This window comes from Ursus maritimus, unplaced genomic scaffold (genome assembly GCF_017311325.1).
Source record: "Ursus maritimus isolate PB19 unplaced genomic scaffold, ASM1731132v1 scaffold_11, whole genome shotgun sequence".
Classification (NCBI taxonomy): domain Eukaryota; kingdom Metazoa; phylum Chordata; class Mammalia; order Carnivora; family Ursidae; genus Ursus; species Ursus maritimus.
The window spans coordinates 48,877,980-48,891,000 of NW_024423453.1; the positions used below are offsets into that span (position 1 = coordinate 48,877,980).

The following is a 13,021-nucleotide window of genomic DNA, read 5'->3' on the forward strand; positions in this document are numbered from 1 at the left end:
CTCAATAGTTAATATGTGGTATGGTGTGCCTTTCTATCAAGGTGTGGATTCCAGGGGGCTCCTGGGTGGCACAGCGGTTAAGCGTCTGCCTTCGGCTCAGGGCGTAATCCCGGCGTTACGGGATCGAGCCCCACATCAGGCTCCTCTGCTATGAGCCTGCTTCTTCCTCTCCCACTCCCCCTGCTTGTGTTCCCTCTCTCGCTGGCTGTCTCTATCTCTGTCGAATAAATAAATAAAATCTTTAAAAAAAAAAAAAAAGTGTGGATTCCATGAGGGTAGGGAGTGTATCTTTTTCTTTTTTTTAAGGATTTATTTATTTATTTGAGAAAGAGAGAGAGCACGTGCAAGTAGGGGGAGGGGCAGAGAGACAGAATCTTCAAGCAGACTCCCCACTGAGTGCAGAGCCCAATGCACAGCTCCATCTCACAACCCAGGAGATCATGACCTGAGCCAGATGCTCAACCAACTGAGCTATCCAGGCACCCTCGGGATCGCGTCTTCTTTAAAAGCAATGGTCTTAGGTCAGATTTCCCCAGGAATACACTCTGAAGCTCCTTTAGGAATGTTCTCAGGAGCAATACCTGTGAGAGTGTGAGGGAAACAGCATGATCACCCCATCCGGCTTCTCCTCCTGTGCCCTCCACAAGTCACCTCCCAGCTTACATTCCCCCACCCCTTCACATACCCTCCTCCATCCCCTTTTAATATCCTCCATCTGCCCGCCTAACCTGCCTGAGTTCATCTCCCTCCTCCTGCCCCGTCTGTGTGTCCTTCCCTCTCCCTGGTGGCCCACCCCATAAAAAAAGTTGTTTAGCTGCCTATATCCAGATAATTCTCCTTTCTGGTCCCAGCCTCTGTTGTCCCCTACCTTGTCACTTTACCAGGTGGGCCAGTTTGACTTAATCTTTGTCCTCCTTGCAAAAAAATATTAACTCTTTTGAATTCAAGCCATTGAATTCTATCCATTGTAAATATTTATGAAACACCCATTAGGGAATATACAGTATTCAAGGTCCTATGTATATAAAAGTGAACCAACTAACCAAAAAAATCACCTGCTATCAAGAAACATAATTACAGTGAGGAGAATAAACAGTAAACACCTGAAAGAGCTAATTTCTGTGTGCAAAATTATATGGAAAAATTAGTCTGGAAAAGTTACTTTGGGTGGAATGGTCATGCAAGGCCTCTCTGTGAGGGCGCACCTTACTAACATAACTATAAACCTGAAAGGGAACCAGCCATGGGAAGGGCCAAAAGAAAAAAAAAAAAAAAAACAGAGACAGATGTTGAAACTCAAAGCCTCAAAGGCCAGAGCCACTGGAGTTAACTTTGTGAATGTCACAGCACTTACTTTAGCCTGGATGAGTTCATTTGGAGACAAGAGAAGGGCATTAAAGCTGGGACTGCCAAAATCTAGAGGTTGTTAGTGGAGGATGAGTTGGCAAACAAGAAGACTGAGGATCAGTCAGAAGTGCAAAAATATAACCAGCAATGTGTGGGAAGCCAAGAGAGTAAAGAGATTCCTCACATTGTGTGCCTTCAAATAATTAACAACTTGTAACGCAGAACTTCACTTAGTTGGGAAACGTGAGAAGAAAATAAATACAAAATCAAAAAACAAAATACAACTTTAATGTTACTTTAGAATAAAGGAAAAGCAATAAAATAATGTACATAAAAGTAACTTTAAGTTAATAAATTGAAATATTGTATCCATATTTTTAAAAGAAAATATTTTATACCTACTGCTTTCAGGATAATAAATGGCATGTAGTTCAATGGCAATGTAATGAAAGAACAAGGGATTATTTTAAAGTAAAATATAGTCAGTGGCATTTTATAGGGCTAGAAAAGTCAGATTTCTCCATTTTGCCCTTCACCAGAACTCGTGTATGATCAGGATGAATGAATTTGATGCTTGAAAGCCACACTACTATGTTCTACCATTGTGATATTCATTAGCGGGCCCACTGGCAGATTAACATAAACTTGTGATGTGATTTTCTAGATTCTTTTAACAAAGATGAAAAGTCATGTAGTTCACTTGCAGATTGGAAGTTGGGAAGACACAATATCTTTTTAGGGCATTGCTTCAATGAGGACATATAAGGCTATAAAACTTCAGAGGGAATTCCTGCTTCTGAACTGAGAAGCTGGTTAATGGTGTTTAGGGACTGGGGGCTATAAGGAAAGGTGTTGAAGTAGAATCTATAATAAAAGCAAGAATTATATGATGAAGGCAAATCACGTACCTCTTCTTGTCTCAGAATTATCACCTACAGAATGGGAACATTAGTATAACCACCATGTGACAAGATTGAATGATTCCATTTGTAAAATATACTTACAAGTATGCCTGCAACACTGCAATCATAACATAAATATGTACTATTGGTGTTTTGTTCTTTTAATTTAAATAGTTTAACAACCATACCTTAAGATTGAGTGCTGAATTTCAGATAAGCTTGGAGCTAATTAAGGTACTAACAGATCTTTTAACCAAGCCTGAGGAAAACTGTATCTATTGAACTCAAAATATAATCACAGAATTTCTTGGAAGCCAAAACTAATATGCGATGATTCACTAATGCAGCATCTAGTATAATGCTCCCAAACTTAATATGATGGCACTTACATGATTAATGTAAGTGCTCACTAGATGATGACACTGATGATAAAAAAAGAAGACCCAGGGGCAGGAGGACTACAGAGCAGAGTGGGAAAACAGGGACAAACTCCCTCACAACTTCTTTAAGTAGTATCCAGTTTAAGAAAACATAGAGGTGTAAATCCATATGCAAAAAGTTGTGTGTGTGTTTTTTTTTTTTTTTTTAAGATTTTATTTATTTATTTGTTAGAGAGAGAGAGCACAAGCAGGCGGGAGCAGCAGGCAGAGGGAGAAGCAGGTTCCCCACTGGGCAGGAAGCCCAACTTGGGGCTTGATCCCAGGCCCCTGGGATCATGACCTGAGCTGAAAGAAGATGCTTAACCAACTACATATTCATCAACACCTCTTCATCATCTGACGGGTGACATCTCAAAAATGTGGGAGTAAAAGAGAACTTCAACTGAAATGTAGGATTGCAATCAGGTGTCTGTTACTATCTGTTATGGAACCTTAATTAGAGAGATTCATTGAGATAATAGAAACTGTAATCAGTCCACAAAGATGAAGTGATCAGGTAAAATAAATAAGGGAGAGAAGCGTCCTGAATAATTAGGAATCGATATACTCCTAAATTATATCTAGGGTAAAAAGATTCTGATTTTTTGCCTCTATAAATATCAAAATCTTTAAACATGAAAAATATTTAAAGAATTATGCAATACTTTTGTTATCTCATAAAATAATTTTTTCACTGTAATCATATCGATCCATGTAGCACAGTTAGAAATGTCAAAATAAGTGACAATGGGATTTAATTACCCGCATTAGATCAAATAAACATTATAACTAAATGGTACAAATATTCTCCATTCGTCAGTGTTTCTTTAGTTACACTATCGGTATATTTCAGTATCATCAACATTTTCCATAATTGTGTTTATATAAACTTCTTACTAGGCTATCATTGCAATACATTTTTAAAAACATAGCACACTTAGCTTCCTTTTGTAAAAATTATTTTTTTAAGCCACCTTTTAAAATTGTTTGAATTCTATCTACTACTCAGCAGTCATATTCTTACTTATCCTGGTAATCTGACTTTTAAAAGAGCAAAAAACTCTCTATTGCTCTTTCTTTTTCTTTTCTTTTTCTTTTTTTACTGTGTATCTTCAGATTTTATTAATTTATTGTTAGAACATGTGGAGAGAGCTATCTAAATACTTTACAAACCTAATCTCATATGTGAAAGTTTATCATCCTCCTTTGATAAAGAAGAAAGAGGCTTCAAATTTCAGTCTAGATCACACATCTAGTTAAAGTCAGAGGAGGACCTCCCATGTCCTATATTGCCTTAGCTCAGTACTCAAATCATGATTAAGAACAAAATGTTACTGGGGCACCTGGGTGGCTCAGTTGATTGGGCAACTGACTCTTGATTTAGGCTCAGGTCCTGTTCCCAGGGTCACGAGATTGAGCCCTGGGTCAGGCTCTGAGCTCGGCGTGGAGTCTGCTTGGGATTTTCTCCCTCTCCCTCTGCCTCTTCCCCTGCTCTCTCCCTCTCAATAAATAAATAAAATCTTTAAAATAAAAAAAAAAGAACAGATGCTCCTTTACCAAAGCAGTAATTCCCTTTTTTACTTATTATTTTATAAATATTATAAATGTGGATTGGTATTTCTGAATATTTCTTTTTTTTTTTTTTAAGATTTTATTTATTTATTTGACAGAGATAGAGACAGCCAGCGAGAAAGGGAACACAAGCAGGGGGAGTGGGAGAGGAAGAAGCAGGCTCCTAGCGGAGGAGCCTGATGTGGGGCTCGATCCCGTAATGCTGGGATCACGCCCTGAGCCGAAGGCAGACGCTTAACCGCTGTGCCACCCAGGGGCCCTGATTTCTGAATATTTCTATAATGTGCTTCTTTCAGTTTTTTAATCTAATCTGCTGGGGATAAACCCCAAGGTGGTATTTGTAAAGTTCATGTTGAGATCTCTACATATTCATTACGTCATCCTTGCACAGGAGCCGTGCTAATCTTTCTGTATCATTCCAATTTTAGTATATGTGTTGCTGAAGGGAGCACTCTACATATTCATTACTGTTTAAAATTTATGTAGTTTGCAGGGCAAAGTATACATTAGGAATGCGCATAAACAAGTTTAATTTTAAAAGTTATTACCATCTTAGTTGTTTTTTATTTCTTTAAGATAGGTCACCTGATATTTAAGAAATCAAGTTTGCATTATTACAGTCCAACAATACTCTTAGACTGAATTATTTTGATTTCTGTTTTTGTGAACACTAGACTGTAGCATGTGGCTAGATAACCAGGGACCAGAATGATTTGAGTCACTGCCTATCTAACCATAGTTATATGCATCTTGTGAATTTCTTAATACAGTGTTCACAATCAAGCCTCAAGACTCATTCATGGAACTATCATGACAGGCATAGAAACTTCTCATTCACTTTACAGAGAAAATGCGTGTGCTCTTGTATCTTCTCTCCTCTCTTATTTAAAATATACTCCTTTTTTAAAAAAAATGTAATCTGCAATATCACTTATATCAGAATCTCAATGAGTGATTGTTTAAAAATATAGATTACTTTTTCCAGCCCAACTATTCATTAGATCTTGAAAGGGATAAAGCACTTCACAAAATCTCCCAAAGATGATTTTTAACATATAGTAGCTTTTAAGACCCACTCCATATACTTTTGCCTTTTTGCCTTTCCTAGTGCAAAACAAACAAACAAACAAACAAACACTCCCCTTCATTTCCAGGAAGGAAATAGTTTTCTTATCCATACTATCTCACATTTCTTTTTGTCATTCCTTTTCTAAAATGTACTCCTTTTCTAAAATGTACTCCTAAGATGGCTTAGTCTGTTAAGCATCTGCTTTCAGCTCGGGTCATGATCCCAGGGTCCTGGGATCCAGCCCCTCATCATGCTCCCTGCTCAGCAGGGAGCCTGCTTCTCCCTCTCCCTCTGCCCCCGATTTGTGCTTGCTCTCTCTCTCTCTCTAGTGCTCTCACTCTCAAATAAATAAATAAAATCTTAAAACAAAAAATAAAAAAATTTAAAAATTTAAATGCCCTCTTTAATCTCCAGAATGCTTAAAAGCCCTAATTTATTGGCTTATGCAATGTTCATGTCAAGCCCTTTTTTATCGTGGCATTATCTGATCTAGAAGCAAAAGTTAAAAATTAGCCAAAAGAGTCAGTTATCCAAGTGAGATATTAGGAAGTTTGTTAGCACTTCTTCCTCCACTTTCTTTGTTTATCCACCTAAAATGCTTACATGAGGTCTAAAGTGCAACAACCTTCACAAAGGAAGGCACAGAATGAGGAATGAGGAAGCCTGGTTCCTGATGCCATAGCTGATCAATCATTCCAACTCCAAGCCTCCTTTCTCTTATGAAAGAAAACACATCCTTATTTATTTAAGACACTGGTTTTTGGGTTTTCAGCTATTTGTAGTCCTATTCAACCCCTAGTTAAGACAATGTGTAATCATGGACAATTTCTACTTTATTTTTAATTGTTTTGATCACAATGTTTTTCAGGCATTTTCATTGCATTATCCTTCCTCCATTTTCTCAGATACTCTGTTAATATCAAAATTAACCCCTGGAAATTCTAGCTTTGGATACAAATGGATCCTGGATATTAGTGGATGTCATCAAGATCTGGCATTTTGTTGTTTCTATACGTCTATTCTGGTTTTTAATATGATATTTTCATTTTCAGGCTGACTCTATCCACATGATAGCTCCCATAACAAAATTTCTCAAAATGTGACCCCAGGAGTATATCTTTATAAATCTAAGCAGAGCAGAAAGAGCTCAACAGATTGATCAGTTCATCCAAAACCTAGGATTGATGTTGACTGCATGTTTTGATGAATAGAATGAGTTATGTGTGCTCCATCTGGAACTAAGGATGAGGTCAACTTCATCCAAATGCATGGACACAGAGTCATGGAGAGATGGCTATCTAAGAAGATAAAGAAATGCTGAGCAAACAAAATTAAAACACAAACACAACACAACACTTGCCACTTTACTATGACCTTAGTTTTGACTTTTTGTATTTACTTAGAATGCTACAATATATATTTTTTCTTAAATCCCCTGTTTCCAATACTTCAGTGGCATTCTCAGGCCAATTGTTTCTTCCTTTATCTAAGCCCATTTAATAACCTTCTTTTTGAACTATGCTTACGTAGGGGAAACTGAGCAGAACTTTCCACTACTGCCTAAGGCAAGAGAATTTGGAATTTAAATCTATTCATGTAACCTGCCGATTACAGAAAAAAAAAAAATCCCTCTTCAGAGGAAGAAAAAATAATCCAGAGTGTCCATAACATATTTTTCTTATTAGCCACTATCCAGTGAAAAATTAACCAGATAGGCAAATAGAAAAAGATGATCAAACTCAAGAGAAAAAAAATCTGTCAATAAAAACTGACACTTAGATGACCTAAATATTAAAGTAGGTAAATAAGGACCTTACATAGGATATTATAAATAAGATCAAAGATTCAAAGGAAAATAAGGAATGACAAGAAAAATAATTTCAGCTGAAAGCATATATATGTGTGTGTGTGTGTGTGTGTGTGGATATTATATATGTAATAAAAACTCCAAATAAAAAAAATTAAGAGCTGAAAAGTCAACAAATACAATTAAATAATTAACTATCACTGAATAGAATTAGCATCAGATTGGTAGTGCCTAAGGAAGTGTCAGTAACTTGAATTTATTTAAATAGAAATTATGTTCTCTGAAAAATAAAGAGAAAAAAGCATTAAAGAAAATTTAACAGGGTGCTGGAGACCTGTGGGAAAAAATCAATGTTAAAATAAATGCAATTTTAATAACAACAGAGAAAAGAGAGGAAATATAAATAGAAAAAATATTTATTGGCCCCAAATTTGGAAGACAATATCAACTTATAAATCCAAGAAACTAAATAAAACTGAAACTTGATAAATGCAAAGCAAATAATAATGATACCCAAGCACATTATAGTCAAACTGTGAAATTAAAAGATAAGGAGGCGATGTTTAAATCAGGCAGGAGGGGTGGGGGGGAGTGACACACTACATATAGTAAACAATAATGGGATTGACCATTCATTCTCGTTAGATAGAACATGAAATAAGAAAAAGAGGCCAAAAAACAATAGAATGCCATCTTTATATTATGAAAGAAAGTGAAAATAAAATTGTGAGTGCAGAATTATATATCTGGTAAAAATAACCTTTATAGATGAAGAAGTAGAGACATATTCAGATAAACAAAATAGAGAATTAATTGCTAGCTTATTTACTGCATAAAAAATGCTAAAAGATTTTCCACAGGATAAAAATAAACACATAAGTAGGGGCGCCTGGGTGGCACAGCGGTTAAGCGTCTGCCTTCGGCTCAGGGCGTGATCCCGGAGTTCTGGGATCGAGCCCCACGTCAGGCTCTTCCGCTATGAGCCTGCTTCTTCCTCTCCCACTCCCCCTGCTTGTGTTCCCTCTCTCGCTGGCTGTCTCTCTCTCTGTCGAATAAATAAATAAAATCTTTAAAAAAAAAATAAAAATAAATAAATAAATAAAAAATAAACACATAAGTAATACAAATATCATATATACGTTCATATAGTATATGAAATATTATATATAATACACAAATATAAATTTATATAATGTAAGTCATATATAATATTACATATAATGAGTATATTATATATATTAGACCACAGAAAGCACAAGTTAGAAAATATTTCAAGCTAAATGATAATTACAATATAAGATTTCAAAATCTGTGGGTTGTAGCTAATACGGAATATGTAGATTTAAATGGTGTATAGGAAAGTAAGAAAAATTTAACCTAAATTAGCTAAGATCTCACCTTAAGAAGATAGAATACATAAGCAAATTAAACCCATATTAAATAGAAGGGAAAATTAAATAAAGACAAAACAGAAACCAACACAATACAATAAAAACAGAAATATTAACAAAGCAAAATTTAGTATTTGAAAAGATTAATAAAATTGATCAAATATAACACCTATTATATACAAATTAAATAGATGCTATTATTACAGATGCTAAAGACATTCAAAGTTATAATAAAATCATTTTTTTAAGATTTTATTGCTTTATTTGAGCTAGGGAGAAAGAAAGAGAGAGAGCAAACATGGGGAGAGGAGGAAACAGACCCCCACTGAGCAGGGAGCCTGATGCGGGGCTTGATCCCAGGACCTGGGATTATAACCTGAGCTGAAGGCAGATGCTTAACCGACTGAGCCACCTAGGTGCCCCTATAATAAAGTCATGTTTTCCGGAACACTCTTATGTCAATAAATTTAAAATAGGAATTTTGAGTAATAGACAAATTGCTTAAAAATCGCTCAAGTTAAGTCAATGAATAGGAGATGAAATAGAAAATCTGAATATCTCTATATCTCTCAAAAACTGTATTTATTATCAAAATCTTCCCCCACACAGAAAGTTCAGAGTTAAGATGTTTTCACTAGTGAAACAAATGAGCTAATATACCAATCTTACACAAACTCTTCCGTAAGTAGAGGAAGAAAGCACACCTCAACATATTTTATGAGCTCAGAAAAACCTTGCTATCACAACATGACAAAACGTTACTAGAATAGAAAATTATAGCCTTTCATAAATATAGACATAAAAATAATATTAGTACTTGAAAGCAGCAACATATGTAAATGATGATACATAAAGGATAATACAGTATGAATGCCCAAGTAGAGTTATTCCAGGAACGAAGAGTTAGTTTAAATCTTAATAAACAACATAATCTACTAAATTATCAGAATAACATTATCACCTTAAGAAATGAAGAAAAAAAATGCTGGACAATTTTCAACTCTCATGAATGATAAAATTCTCTGAATACCAGGAGCAGAAAATAATTACCTCAATCTGATAAGGGATATCTTAGTCATGACAATAAATCATGGCAAGTTTGCTTTATCCAGGTAACCAATGTTGGTGGATATTATAAAAATCAACTTACAGTGAAAGATTAAGAGAAAATTCATAAGACCATCCCAATAACTGCTGAAAAATAACACATTTGATAGAAAAGAATCACCAATGGTAACATTTTCAGAACATTCAGAATAAAATAAACATCCTTTATCTGCCAACAGATATTCAAAATGCCTAGAGTAAAAATCATATTTAAGGGTCAAATCCTTAAAGCTTCCTTTTGAGACTTGTAAGAAGAGAAAAATTCCCATTATCATCGCTTTCATTCAACATGGTACTGGGGTTTTTAAAAGGTGCAGTAAGTCAAGGAAGAGAAATAAAAGCAGAGACAGGAAAGAAAGAGCCGTGCCAGTATTCACTGATGTTAGGATCAAATTATGAAGTTTCAATAAAGTATCAGGTGAAAATACATGTAACGCAGACACTTCTGTCTTCAACATAAGAAATATTGTTTAGAACAACACTTAAAGATTTCTTTTTTTAAACTTATGAAAAGATTTTTGAGGCAGAAAGCCTCAGATCCATTCCTAGCTTTATTTCTAGAGTTTCCTGATATACTCACAGAAATACCAAACATCACAAGGGGTGGTAGCAGTTAAAATTATATGTAATAACACACAGACACAGTTATACCGTAGGTTACATCTGGAATGTAACCTAGACCGTAGGAATTTGCTTAAATTCTTGGCCCATGTTTTATTTTATAAGGCACTGGATCCAGTAAGAAATTATATTAATGAAGACCATTGTCCTCATTCTCAAGTGCACTAACAAAAATGACAAAAGCATGGCTAAAAGGTGAATTTTTATTTTGTTTTTTAATTTTTAAATTCTCACTATTTACAAACATACATTCATTCCAATTACCCCATTTTTATTTCAACGTTCCTGTGGAATTAAATAAATGACCACCAAATGATCATGTATTTTAAAAAGTTAAATCTGACATACTGTATCTGGACTCTTTATAAAATATATTATGATGATTGTTCAAGATTATTTACAGTTTTTAGATTGGTTAAATGGAGTCCCTGTTTGTCAGAATATCATAGTGAAGTGTTATTTATATTATCAGTAAAATCATTTCCTGTGTAACTTTTTTAAAGATTTATTTATTTACTTTGAGAGAGAGGGAGAGGGAGAGAGAGAGGGGCATGAGCTCAGGGAGGAGCAGAGGGAGAAAATCTTTGAAGCCAACTCCCTGCTGAGCGGGGAGCACTGCAAGGACTCAATCCCACAACCCATGAGATCATGACCTGAGCTGAAACCAAGAGCTGGACCCTTAACCAACTAAGCTACCCAGGCCCCCCTGTGTGATTTTTGATAATAGTTTACTTTAAATTAGTTTTATGTTCAGTTTTTAGTGGTATATCTCTTTGTGTGTGGGTGACATGGTTTAGAAAAGAAGAAATAATAATAATAATAAAAGAAAAATGATAAAATCATGATACTGTATTTCATATCCCAAAGGATTGATTTCTGGCATGATATGATATTTCAAGTCAATTATAAATATCTCTTCATTTCTGTTAAAGAAGGCTTTCACTTTTCTTCATTAAGTGGAACCTCTAAGAGCAGACTTGGGCAGAATATCTTGCACCCTTAGCTCGGAGAGCTTTAATTTAATGTATTTGAGATATTTGACATGGTAAAACTCCCAAGGACTTGCTTATACATCACAAATTTATTATTTCTCTTTAATTAAATTCACATAAGCTCTTAGGCAATTAAATTTGCAAGAGAAATTTTTAAGTGATAAGAAAGATTACAGGGATAGATGTACAAAAGTGGAATTTTCCAATACTGGTTACATACTATTTTACGTAAGACAAAGACAGTGGGGAAGATAAATGCTTCCTCATAAGAGATAAGATAGTTATTACTAATTAAGAAAATGCATTTGAAGCAATTACTAAAGGATAACAGCAGTAACTCTATTCATATTTTGAGTTTGCTCTGTCTGCCAAATTGAAGTGTGGACTTCTACTCCATAATTGACTGCACTAAATTTGATCCTCCCCACTTTTTTATATTAATAGGACTTATGCTAAGTTTTGAAAGCCTAAATGACTTCCAATCCTGAAATCCAGAGATAAGCACTTTTATTTTGATATTTTAATTTTTCTCTTCATGTATATATCCATAGACATAACAATGTAATTCATTTTAAAGATTGAAACTCAGGATATCTTCTGATATAATAATTTAGAGAATAATTAGAGAGAATAGAAAATTATGTGCCCTTCCAATCTGATGATTTTATAATGTATTTTTTCATTCTTATATATAGATACTTATTAAAAGTTTCTTTATATTATGAATAGAACTACCGATTTATAGTAATAGGTATCTATTTTGTTGTTGTTTTCCCCTTTTTCTTTACTTCTTTTTTTAAAATACTTTTTAATTTTTTTCCACATTTTTATTTAAATTCCAGTTAGCTAACACAGTGTAGTATTAGTTGCAGGTGTACAATATAGTGATTCAACACTTCCATACAAGTACACTCCTTAAATCCAGCCACCTGTTTTGCTCATCCCCCCATCCCCTCTGGCAACCATCAGTTTGTTCTCTATAGTTAAGGTGTCTGTTGTTTTTTAACCACAGCACATTAAAAACTTTATCCTTCAACATAAGATAATTACTTTCTGTGTGTTCATTATATTGAAGTGCTTATAGGAAAATTCCATTTCAGAATAGAAAACTTTGCACTGCTTGTGAAACAAAATGTCATCTACTCTGCAATAAGCATCTAGAAGACAGACTGAGGCTATTGCAAGATTAAAATAAGTATCCTCACTTCTGATCTGTATCAGTTTCTGTTCTGTAGAATGCTGTTCAGTTTGGACATATTTGCTGTATACAAAATTGAGTTGCAATCCTACGCAGAAGCCTGATGCAGTCCAGATTGGAAAAAGCAGAGAGGCAGGTGTTGTGGTGAATAACACGTAAGCTGTGGGGCCTCTTTGGCCTGCATCACAGCAGCTGCAGGTGGAGCCGAGGGAGGAAACACCAGTCCTAATTCTACTATGACTGTCAATAGCACACAGGGTTTTTCATTGATGGGATAGCAGAATAAAATATCCACCATATGGAAATGATAGCCTTCAAAAAGTTCTCTTTAATCATATGCAAATTATAGTCTCAATAAATTGACCATTTTTTCTGTATTTATCAGTTTTTAATAGCAGTATTTCACACTAATTTTAGGAAGTGTGTTTTTATCAGGTACCTTTGTGCAAAATATTGACCCTCAGAAACCTTAATGGTTAATTATATTGAATTAATTGTTCATAATTCACTGTATTTTTGTATCTATTACTATAGCACGTAAAACACAAATAGTGTATAATCAGATAATTTTCCACATGATAACTGCACATTATCAA

The 13,021-nt window shown here is 34.7% G+C and overlaps 1 protein-coding gene and 1 non-coding gene across 4 annotated transcripts in view; both read right to left on the minus strand.

Annotated features, from left to right (window-relative positions):
- FSTL5 (follistatin like 5) overlaps positions 1-13,021 on the minus strand; it is a 687,740-nt gene that overhangs the window by 188,658 nt on the left and 486,061 nt on the right. The window lies entirely within an intron of this gene.
- Positions 4,584-4,692, minus strand: LOC121101927. The gene has a single exon (XR_005833965.1). It is a non-coding gene; the product is annotated as a U6 spliceosomal RNA (small nuclear RNA).